Consider the following 12,380-nt stretch of genomic DNA (forward strand, 5'->3'; position numbering starts at 1 on the left):
GAGCCAGGAGTCCTGCTCCAAGGAGCAGGGATGGCAGCACCTGCCTCCCTGGTTGCCGGGGTTTAATTAGGTCAGGCAGGTGGGGCCCAAGGAGAGGAGTCCGTGCAAAGTTGCTGAGCCCTGGCCATAACCACGGGCACCGGCACCTGCTATGTAGGCCTTGTCCACCTGGGCTCCGGGGGCTCAGGCGTGGGGGATGCAGCACTGGCCCACAGTGCACACACCCCGGCAGCCTAGTGCCTAACTTGGCGGTGGCCATGGTCACCAGATCAACCCTGGTGTGGGCTTTGCGTAGCACATGGTGGCTGCCCGAGGCATTGGTGAAGGTCTCCATGCTGTCCAGGCCCATGTCCACATGTGGGCTGCGGGCAGAGGCGGTTGACAGGAAGAGATGGGCTGCGCGCCCGCACCGCCCTCCCCAGCCCCAAGGTCTCCAGGCCATGCCGCCAGGGCTGCCGTGCATGGGGCGAGCCTGACCTGTGGGGCGTCCAGAGCTCCTCACAGATCTCGCTCCCGATGCAGGTGTCCTGGGTGGCCAGCACTGTGTCTCCAAAGGACGTGGTCTCCTGCAGCTGGAGGACAGGGCCCATGAGACCCCTTGGCCGTGTCACATCCGGGCTGTGTCCTGACCTCACCACCCTTTTCCTCCCCATCCCAGTGTAGAGTAGTCCCAGCCCACGTGCCCTGGCACCAGTGGGCATCTCACTAGCTTGGGGCTGTGCTCTGCGTGGCTGCAGGGCTCACTGTGTCACTCTGCACTTGAAGCTTCCGTTGGCACAAATTACCCACAGTTATCCTAGTTATTAAGAATAAAGGGTCTCATTTAGCAAGGGCCACCCTACGCCAGCCGTGGCACCATGCACTTTTCTGTGTCACCCACGCTTTCACTGGCCTGACCCAGTGGTCCCACCCCTGTGCCCAGAAGGACCCGAGGCTCATTCAAGAAACCTGAGAAAGATCGCCCAGAGCCCAAGGGGCAGGGCCGGATGCCAGCGTGTCTATCACCAAAAGCCACGTTCACCAACCACGCATGGCAGGAGCTCCCCAGGAAGGTGCAGAGCCCCCCCGCCCCCCCGGGCTACCGGGTGGGGCGTGGAGGCCCTGAGCCCCCCACATACTGACAGGCCACTTCGACGCCACTGCTACGTGCCGGCATGGGTCCAACTTGGCCACCACCTGTAATCCCAAAGTTACAGAAGAGATGTTACTTTACTCAGTCAAGATATGATCCCGAGGCCTGGAACACATCCTAGAACACCTGGCCGGGCTCCCTGATCTGTGCGTGTGCGTGTGTATGTGTGCGTGTGTGTTTGTGTGTGTGTGTGTGTGTGACACCCATACTGCCCACGGCAAGAGCCACAGTGTAAACCTGGCCTTTTCTTCTCTGATGCCTCCTGCCACGGATGGACAAGGTCACTGTTCACTGTGGCTGTGAGGACAGCCCTCACCCAGGGGCCCCGCTGGCTACCATGGGACCACTGTGCCCCTGCACGACGGCCATGTGGCAAACGAGAGCACGTGGGCATGGCTGCAATCCACACCCCATCGTGAGAAGGCCAGGGTCAGAGCGACAGGCTGGTGAACTACGTAGCCAAAGCCGGGCTTATGGACCGCCCCTCCTCCGGGGGCCTGAACTGTCCGCGCAGAGGAGGTCCTGGGCAGTCCTCACCCTCCTCTTGGACACATCCCTTGACTTGAACCCACAGTTACTGAAGCCAATTCAGGGAACCACAGTCAAGCAGCTACCCTGCAAAATCCTTCCAGTGGCAGATTCTGTTCCATGTCAGCCCTGTGTGTCTCTCCTGGGATGGATTTTAGGATATACCATGATCCCATAAGAATGAAATGGGGAGCATCCCACTGTCAGGATTGCAGTAGACATGTCTGTTTCAGACACAGACACACGGACACATACAAACACCCACGGAGTCCGTTCTGGGTCACAATGGCTTTAGAATGTGCTCACTGCCCCAGTTCAGGGTCAAAGGAGTGTCCAGGTCACTTGGGAGGTGACCAGACCTGCCATCACCTCAGCCATGCCCGTCCCTGACTGTCCGTGCAGAAGGCACTGAGCCCAAGCTGGCCCCTGGAAGGGCCTCGCTCACAAATCAAAGCCCGTGCCAGAGGCATAGTCTGGCTCCCGGGTGGAGGTAACCTCCATCTGGGTGCTAGGGTGGCAACTGTCCTCCAGGGACAAGGCAGAGGAAGTCGCTGATGCAAAGAGGCCAGTGGGGGCAGAACCTCGTGGGAATCAGGGGAGAGGGACCCTGGTCTGGCTCAAGCCTGTGTCTGAGACCTCGATGAATCCCGGCCAAGCGGTCCGCTAGAGGGAGTCTGTAAATGGCCGTGAGCCACCTGGAGTGTAGTCATCGGAGGACAGAGAACTCAGTGTCACAAGCTGAACTGTGCCTGTTGGAGCGTTGCCCACCCCCGCCCCCCGCCCTGCCGCTTCAGAACCTGACCGTGTCTGGAGCGGGGGCCTTGGAGGACGTAGTTAAGGTAACATGAGGTCACTGGGGTGGCCCTGATCCAGGGTGACCAGGGTCCTCAGAGGAAGAAGGAATCAGGACACAGACATGCATGAGGGATGACACCGTGAGGACCCAGGGAGAGCTCGGCCGTCCACACACAAGGAGAGAGGCCTCGGGAACACCCGCCTTGCCCGCCCCCGCCTCCTGTGCATCGGCCTCTAGGGCCGAGAGGCAAGCATCTGTCATTCAGCACCGTCCCCTCCATCTGGGGTGCTGTCTTATGGCAGCTGGAGCCAAGTGATACCCCGGCAAGCGGAACAGGACCGCAGGAAGAGCCCCGAGAAGGCAGGCCCCCCTTGCAGCACCCTCTGTGTCCCAACTTCCGACCACCTGTGGGAAGTGGACAGAGCAGGGCTCCAGCCATCACCCCAGCAGCTTCCCGTAGGAAGAGGGTGGACACAGCCCCTGGATCAGACCGGATGATCCCAGCTCGGAAGGCCAGGCCGGCCAGGTCCAAAAGACACGACAGATGCCAGATGCTGGGTCATCACACACTGAGCAAGCAGCCTCGTAAAGTCTTCCTTGAGTTTAGCAATTAGAACCCTCCTTCCCCAACCCCAAAGTTGGCTGCTTGGGTGGTGCCTTGGCCCAGGCAGCAGTCCCAGCAAGAAGGAGCCCACTGAGGTGGGGTGGGGACCCCTCCTCCAGCTCCCCTGGCACCCCAGCTCCCCTGGTAGGTGAGCTGGAGGAAAGGGGGAGGCATGAACGGGCAGAGCATCACTGATGTGAGAGAAAGGAGGTGCCCAGCACCCCCGGGGCTCCAGCCTCTCTGCTCATACAGGAATCTCTCCCTGTGTTTCGTTTTGTTCCTCCACCCATCAGGGCGGGTTAGGGTCCTGCCCCACGTGGTGCACGTTGGCCCAGAACAGGGACATCTGGCTGGAAATTGAGATCCAGTCACACTCACCTGCTTCGTCACATCCTGTATCATCCGGGGGAGAAAATACTCCTCTGTCTGCCTAGGGAGGGAAGCACCACAGACCTGAGGATGAGCATTTCAGAAAGCAAGACAACAGCATCTCAGCTTGAGCAAACACCCGCTCCGAGCTTTGAACCCATGGCTTGGCGGAGGGCTGTCAACTGCGCACGTACCTTAACTGTCCCTGTCGGGGGAAGAGAAGCACGTAGGGTGAACAGAGGAAAATCTGGTGCGTTCTCCTCGCAAACACCACGGTGCCCGGGGGCTCCGACCGACTTGGCTTCCCCATGCCTTGTGGACCAGCGCTCCTGGGACACATGTCACAGCCATTCTCTGCAGAGCCATCACGCTTCCCCCAGGTGAAATCCAGCTGGACATCCTGATCGGGTCTCTGAGCCCAGAAGAGCACACCGCATTAGCCAACACAACTGCGAACCCCTGTCATCACCGAGAAGACCGAACGGTCTTCACAGTCTAACACAGAACTTGGGTGACAGGCCTCTCCAAGGGCTACGTGGAGAGCTGGAATGTAAACACAAGTCCAACCCCAAATGGGCTGTTACAAGACGTACCACAAAGACACGGAGTTACGTATGTTTCTTTTTTCTGAGAATTCACAAGAACCTTCTGGGATGATGGCAGCAGCTTTTACTTAAGTAAATCATAAAGCTGGGAAATAGGAGGGTGCTGTCTTCTGTCCTGCGCTAATGACGGGGACACGCAACCCTGCTGATCTCCGAGATACCCTGCCGTCCAAAAGTGAGCTCTCTATCCACCATGGGCAAGTCTGCTGATGGCGATGTCACTGCGTCAAAATGCTCATTAAAGGGAAGAGTCCCCCCACCCCAAGGTTTGTCCCTTCCCCTCCTTCCCTGCCACCCCCACCAGGACCCACTTAGGACAAGACCAAAGCAAAGCACCGGGAGTTGGTATGCGGTCACCGACGCACTCAGTCTCTGCTCCAAGGCCAGCGATCACCTTGTACCTGGCTGGTGAAACTCACCGGGCTTCACCCAGAGCAGACATCATGAGTACAGGCCCTGCAGTGTAGCCTTTCATCTGGACCTTGGCTCAGGCTGGCCCGACCTCCTCCCACCGACCCCACACCTGACCCCTCTGCACGGCCTATCCCCTTCTCTGGCCGAATACCCTTTCCTCCCAGCCAACACCCTCTGGAAAAACCTAGCTGCAGACTCCTGACAAGAAACCTATTTTGGCCGCCATGAGCCTTCTCTGCCCTGGGCAGCTACAGAGCCCCAATGACGCCTGCCTCGCCGTGCTTAAATCTGGGGGCACAACCGAGAACATAATGAAAATGAGTATATTCTCAAATTCTCTGCAGTCAAGAACTGGATTATTTTTTCTCATTTTCTCAGGCCTGAAGCTGTCATGTGGTCATCACTATGGTAGGGACACAGTGACGTGCCCAATCATCGAGACCATTTTGGCACGGCGCCCGTGAGTAAAAACCTCTGTCGTTTCAATGGTGCCGAAGAGAGAGTGGCGGCTCTATCTCAGTGTCTTCCGTGACCCTGCCATGGGCGTCATCATGAAAGCATCCGTCTGAAGGAGCCACCATGAGACCCACATGTCCACATGACAGGGACATGTGACACCAGACTCCCAGGAAATCCAGAGACAACACGCCCCAGGAACAGATCTCAGAGAAGAGATTATCTGACAGTGGAAGACAGGAGAGCCTGTGAGCAATGAAAAGGGTTTGAAAAACTGGGACCTGCACAGATCTGAATAAGAGTCTCCAGCCGGGCACAGCACAGAGGACGGGGTTAGAGGAATGAGGCCCCAAGAAAAAATACAGGTACGTGGGCGGAGAGAGGACTGAAGACCCGGACTTGTGGTGCCCCACGGTGAAGGCAACAGAATGAAAGCATCCGAGAGCGGGAGACAGAAAATATTCCCCAGATCACAGCCCCGACAGCAGGGGCCCAGGGGGCTCAGCGGGTGAAGCATCTGCTTCAGCTCAGGTCATGGTTTTAGGGCCCTGGGATCAAGTCCCGCATTGGGTTCCCTGCTCAGCGGGTAGCCTGCTTGTCCCCTGCCCGTCCCCAGCTCATGCTCTGTCACTCTCTCTCAAATGAACAAATAAATCTTTAAAAATAATTAAAGTCTCGACGGTCATGTCAACACTGCCGGGTGCACACGGGGAGGGCAGGAAAAGCCTGGCAGCTGGAAGCTCTGCTGGTGAGGCATGGCCCTGCCAACAGCTGTGCACCCTGAAAGCTGCCGGCCAGTGTACCTGCTCCCGGCCTCAACGTGCCTCACACGGTCCCCACTGTCCCCAGCCTGCGGCTCCCCGCGGGCGTCCTGCCTCATCTCTGCGAGGTGCTCACAGGTTCACAGCATGGGTGGGGGGGCTGCCCCCCGACAAGGCCATGCCCAACTGTTCTGCAAAGTCGCCCTTGGTCTGGTGCTCTTGCCGGGACCTGGTGGGTCCCAATGGTGCTGCCAGCTCACACCGGCCACAGTTCTCGCACTCTCTGGCATCGGCTCGCCCGTTCCTCGCTGTCAAATTTTGCCATTGTTCTTTGTACCTTTAGTTGCCTGTTTGAGTTTCTCGGATTGAGAACTTTTTCTGTTTTCTATTGATTTAGGAGTCCCTTATACACCCTGAGCAGCAACCTTTGGGCATTCGGCAAACACTGCTGGGTCCTCACCGCCCGCCGGCGCCCTTCTCAGAGCTAAGGAGACCAGGAGGACAGGGACAGGCCACACTGACGCCGGCCACACACTGCACTCAGTGCCTCACACACCAACTCGTGTCAGCCCCGCAACCACAGCCCTACGGGGTCACCACCATGATGGGTCCCAAGGTGCAGAGGTTGGGTCGCTTTCCTGGCCCCAAGGGGCCCGGCTGGGTGGCAGAGGCAGGGTTCGACCTCCCACCGCCAGAGACACCTGCTCTGTAAGAGCTACAAACAAGCCTCCCTGCGGCTCGCGCTTCACCTAAGCAAGCACGAGAAAACAAGAAAGCGCTCTCAGAAGATGGCCACATGCGGATTCCAGCAGAGATGGAGGGTTGGGGGATGGAATCTTCTGGAGTGTGGGAAATCAGAGCTAAGACCACCAGAGAAGATGGCCCAGGAAATTGGATCCCCAATCAAGAGACGTTCCAGAAACAGAACCCAGAACAGAAATTCGCCCAGAAAGGACGACCTTTCCCGAAGCCAAGAGTCACAGGGCCACAAAGGGCCTCACACAAGGGCCCAAAGACCCACACCAAGGCCCGTAGAACAAAATGTTAAAAGAGTAAAGATAATGAGAAGCTTCTCCCCCAGCCCTGGAGAGAAGAAAACTTGGACTAGTGGCAGGCTTCTCCCCGGTGAGGGCACGAGCCAAGACAACCCTTCAAGGGACACAATTAAAACCATGCAAAAAGTTCTGTTGAACCTAGGGTTTGTTTGTTTGTTTTTTTTTAAATTCTGCAAAACTATTCATCACACATAAGAGCCCCATAAAAACATCTGCAGGCAGGCAAGGTATCAGAAACCCCCTCAGTCATCCTTGCTTAGAAAGTAGCTGTCTGGATCTCTACAGGGGCAGAAGACGCCAGTGGGCAGGTAAAGCAGAGTGGGAACAGGGGACTGATATCAGAAGATAAACAAAAGGGGGAGGGAGCCACCAGAGGCGACTGGTTGGAAAGTAATTCCCCTAATACGAGCGAGAGTGCCCTGCATCTGGGGACCAGCATTAACTTGGAGACTGGTTGAAAGCACTCCAAAAGAGCAAAGGATCACACGGGGGTGGGGGGTTGTGGGAGTCAGGGCAGCTAGGGACAGGGTCTTAAGTCCCTGGTCCCAGGACAGCCTCCCCTGATGCTGAGTCAGAGAAAATGTGGCGGAGAAACCAGGTCTTGGTCCCTAAGCCGCCAGCGTGCCTGAAAACGTGGGGGCCTGGCTCCTGTGAGGGGATGGGAGCCACACCGGATGGCAGAATGCTCGAGCCCTGCTATAGAGCCTGAGATGCGCGTGCCCCTCATCCTCCACTGAGAGAGGTACAAAGGCCAAGCCTGCGCCCTTTGATACGAGCCATTGTTTCAGAGCTTAAGACACGTGCACCAAACTTCCCCCCAAAGAGGTGTGCGAAGGCCCAGCCTGGTGCTTTCGGACCTGCGCCCCGTTCTCAGAGCCTGAGACCAGCGTGTGACCCACAGCCTCCCCCGAAAGGTGCACGCAAGCTGGGCGCTCTTAGACCCAGAAAGACCAGGCACTCCCAGCCTGGGCCAGCAGGAAAATCTCAGTGTGCGATTGCTGCTTGGGACCTCTTTGGCAGTCTGGAGCTGCCCAGACAGCCGCCACTGCCGTGGCTTTGGGTACAAGCAAAAGATCCTGCGTCCCCAGGGACCGCGACTCGGAACCTGCTCTGCCAACGGCCAAGGGGGAACTTATTTGGGCTCTGCAGCCAGACTGAGGCTTCTCTCTGAGAGGGAGGTCAGTCTTTAGTTTAAAATCTAATTTATCTGATATGAGAATCGCTACCCCAGCCTTCTTCTGACTGTAGTCAGAGATACAGAAGGACACTACATCGTTCTTAAAGGGACTATCCACCAAGATGATCTAACAATTGTAAATATCTATGCTCCCAATATGGGAGCAGCCAATTAAATAAGAAAACTATTAATCAAGATAAAGAGTCATATTGATATGAATACACTAATCATTGGAGAGCTTAACATGCCTCTCTCAGAAATAGACAGATCATCAAAGCAGAAAATCAATAAAGAAACAAGAGCATTGAATGACACATTGGACCAGATGGACCTCATAGATATACACAGAACATTCCACCCTAAAACAACAGAATACTCATTCTTCTCAAGTGCACATGGAACCTTCTCAAGAATAGACCACATACTGGGTCACAAATCAGGACTCAACTGATACCAAAAGACTGAGATTATTCCCTGCACATTCTCAGATCACAATGCTTTGAAACTGGAGCTCAATCACAAGGAAAAGTTCCGAAGGAACTCAAACACCTGGAAGCTAAAGGCCACCTTGCTTAAGAATGCTTGGATCAACCAGGAGATCAAAGAAGAACTGAAACAATTCATGGAAACCAATGAGAATGAAGACACTTCAATCTAAAACCTATGGGATACAGCAAAGGCAGTCCTAAGGGGGAAATACATAGCCATCCAAGCCTCCCTCAAAACAACTGAAAAATCCAGAACACAGCAGCTGTCTCTACACCTTAAAGAACTGGAGAATTAACAACAAATCAAACCAACTCCACACATAAGAAGGGAAATAAGATTAGAGCTGAGATTGATGAGGTAGAAACCAGAGATACAGTAGAACGTATCAATGGAACTAGAAGCTGGTTTTTTGAAAGAATCAATAAGATCGATAAACCACTGGCCACACTAATCCAAAAGAAAAGAGAGAAAGCCCAAATTAATAAAATTATGAATGAAAAGGGAGAGATCACCACGAGCACCAAGGAAGTAGAAACAATCATCAGAAGTTATTATCAACAGGTATATGCCAATAAGCTTAGCAACCTAGATGAAATGGATGCATTCCTGGAAAACTATAAACTACCAAAATTGAACCAGGAAGAAATCGACCACCTGAATAGACTGATATCTAATAACGAGGTTGAAGCAGTGATCAAAAACCTCCAAGAAAACAAGAGTCCAGGACCTGATGGATTCCCTGAAGAATTCTACTGAACATTCCAAGAAGAAATAATATCTATTTTACTGAAGCTATTTAAAAAAATAGAAACAGAAGGAAAACTTCCAGTCTCTTTCTATGAAGCCAGCATTACACTGATTCCCAAACCAGGCAAAGAGCCATCAAAAAGGAGACACATAGACCAGTGGAACAGAGTAGAGAGCCCAGATATGGACCCTCAACTCTATGGCCAATTAATCTTTGACAAAACAGGAAAAAATATACAGTGGAAAAAAGACAGTCTCTTCAATAAATGGTGCTGGGAAAACTGGGCAACTATATGTAGAAGAAAGCAACTCGACCATTCTCTTACACCATACACAAAGATAAACTCAAAATGGATAAAAAACCTCAATGTGAGACAGGAATCCATCAGAATCCTAGAGGAGAACATAGGAAGTAATCTCTTTGATATCAGCCACAGCAACTTCTTTCAAGATATGTCTCCAAAGGCAAAGGAAACAAAAGCGAAAATGAACTTTTGGGATTTCATCAAAATCAAAAGACTCTTAATCTCACAAAACAAACTGAGGGTTGCTGGGGGGAGGGGGGTTGGGAGAAGGGGGTGGGATTATGGACATTGGGGAGGGTGTGTGCTTTGGTGAGTGCTGTGAAGTGTGTAAACCTGGTGATTCACAGACCTGTACCCCTGGGGATAAAAATATATGTTTATAAAAAAAATAAAAAATTAAAAAAAATCTTTAAAAAAAAATCAAAAGCTTCTGCACAGCAAAGGAAACAGTCAAGAAAACAAAGAGGCAACCCACGGAATGGGAGAAGATATTTGCAAATGACAGTACAGACAAAAGGTTGATATCCAGGATCTATAAAGAACTCCTCAAATTCAAAACACACAAAACAGACAATCATATCAAAAAATGGGCAGAAGATATGAACAGACACTTCTCCAATGAAGACATACAAATGGCCATCATCGTCACTAGCCATCAGGGAGATTCAAATTAAAACTACATTGAGATATCACCTTACACCAGTTAGAATGGCCAAAATTAGCAAGACAGGAAACAACATGTGTTGGAGGGGATGTGGAGAAAGGGGAACCCTCTTCCACTGTTGGTGGGAATGCAAGTTGGTGCAGCCTCTTTGGAGAACAGTGTGGAGATTCCTCAAGAAATTAAAAATAGAGCTTCCCTATGACCCTGCCATTGCACTCCTGGGTATTGACCCCAAAGATACAGATGTCGTGAAAAGAAAGGCCATCTGTACCCCAATGTTTATATCAGCAATGGCCACGGTCGCCAAAATGTGGAAAGAACCAAGATGCCCTTCAACGGATGAATGGATAAGGAAGATGTGGTCCATATACACTATGGAGTATTATGCCTCCATCAGAAAGGATGAATACCCAACTTTTGTAGCAACATGGACGGAACTGGAAGAGATTATGCTGGGTGAAATAAGTCAAGCAGAGAGAGTCAATTATCATATGGTTTCACTTATTTGTGGAGCATAACAAATAGCATGGAGGACATGGGGAGATAGAGAGAAGGAACTTGGGAGAAATTGGAAGGGGAGGTGAACCATGAGAGACTATGGACTCTGAAAAACAATCTGAGGGTTTTGAAGGGGTGGGGGGTGAGAGTTCGGGGTACCAGGTGGTGGGTATTATAGAGGGCATGGATTGCATGGGGCACTGGGTGTGGTGCAAAAATAATGAATACTGTTATGCTGAAAATAAATAAAAAAAAAAACAAAAAATAATCTAGGTGATCATTTTCCTTTTTTCTTTTATTAGTGTCAGAATTGACATTGATTAACTTTTGAAAGTTAAAATAAATTGTAATTCTGAAGAAAAAAAAAGGAGAATTTCAGACCAATATCACTGATGAATATGGATGCTAAGATTCTCAACAAGATCCTAGCAAACAGGATCCAACAGCACATCAAAAAGATTATCCACCATGACCAGGTGGGATTCATCCCTGGGTTACAAGGATGGTTCAACATTCGCAAATCAATCAATGTGATAGAACAAATCAATAAGAGAATAGAGAAGGGCCACATGGTCCTCCCAACTGATGCAGAAAAAGCATTTGACAAAATACAGCATCCTTTCCTGATTAAAACTTTTCAGAGTATAGAGGTAGAGGGAACATTTCTTAACTTCATAAAATCCATCTATGAAAATCCCACAGTGAATATCATTCTCCATGGGGAAAACCTGACAGCCGCCTTCCCTTTGAGATCAGGAACACCACAAGGAGGCCCACTCTCACCACTGTTGTTGAACATAGTATTAGAAGTCCTAGCAACAGCAATCAGACAACAAAGAGAAATAAAAGGTATTCAAATTGGCAAAGAAGTCAGCCTCTGTCTATATTTTATGTGGAAAACCCAAAAGACTCCATCCCCAAACTACTAGAACTCATACAGCAATTCAGTAAAGTGGCAGGATTCAAAATCTATGTACAGAAATCAGTTGCTTTCCTATACACTAATAATGAAACTGTAGAAAAGGAAATTAGAGAATTGATTCCATTTACAATAGCACAAAAACCCGTAAAACACCTTGGAATAAACCTAACCAAGGAGGTAAAGGATCTGTACTCGAGGAACCATAGAACACTCATGAAAGAAACGGAGGAAGACACAAAAAATGGAATAACATTCCATGCTCATGGATTGGAAGAATAGACATTGTTAAAGAGTCTACACTGCCCAGAGAGGTCCATATTTTCAATACCATCCTGATAAAATACCATCCACTCAGATACCTAATAAACATCTCAGCCATCTCAGAAGGGATCTTACCTGACAGATCTCAAAACCTCCTCCTTATACTTATCTTCCCATCTCTGTAGGTGCTATCTGTTCTCTCCAATGACCAGGTCACTGAGAATGGTATTTGATGTTCCTCTTCTACTTCCAGTGCCTATATACTCCATCACCCCGTCTCAAATCTCATTATTTCTGTCCTCAAAAGCTCAAGTCCATTTCCTTCTTCCACCACAACCATATTGTTAGGACACAACCACACCCTATAGCATGTTTCCCGATGGCTTCTCTTTTGACTTGGTCTCTAAAATCATGAATCATTGAAAATTTTATATATATATATACATATATATGTATATATATATAATTCATATATATATTGAAATTATATATATAAAATTGAAAATTATATATATATGAAATCCAATATTTTTGTCAGTCCCTTTGTGGTTCATTATTGTATTTAGACTTAAATCCAGATTCCTTTTTTAATAGTTT

The sequence above is a fragment of the Mustela putorius genome, unplaced genomic scaffold (genome assembly GCF_011764305.1).
Source record: "Mustela putorius furo isolate JIRA1106 unplaced genomic scaffold, ASM1176430v1.1 tig00000196_pilon_pilon_pilon, whole genome shotgun sequence".
Lineage (NCBI taxonomy): Eukaryota > Metazoa > Chordata > Mammalia > Carnivora > Mustelidae > Mustela > Mustela putorius.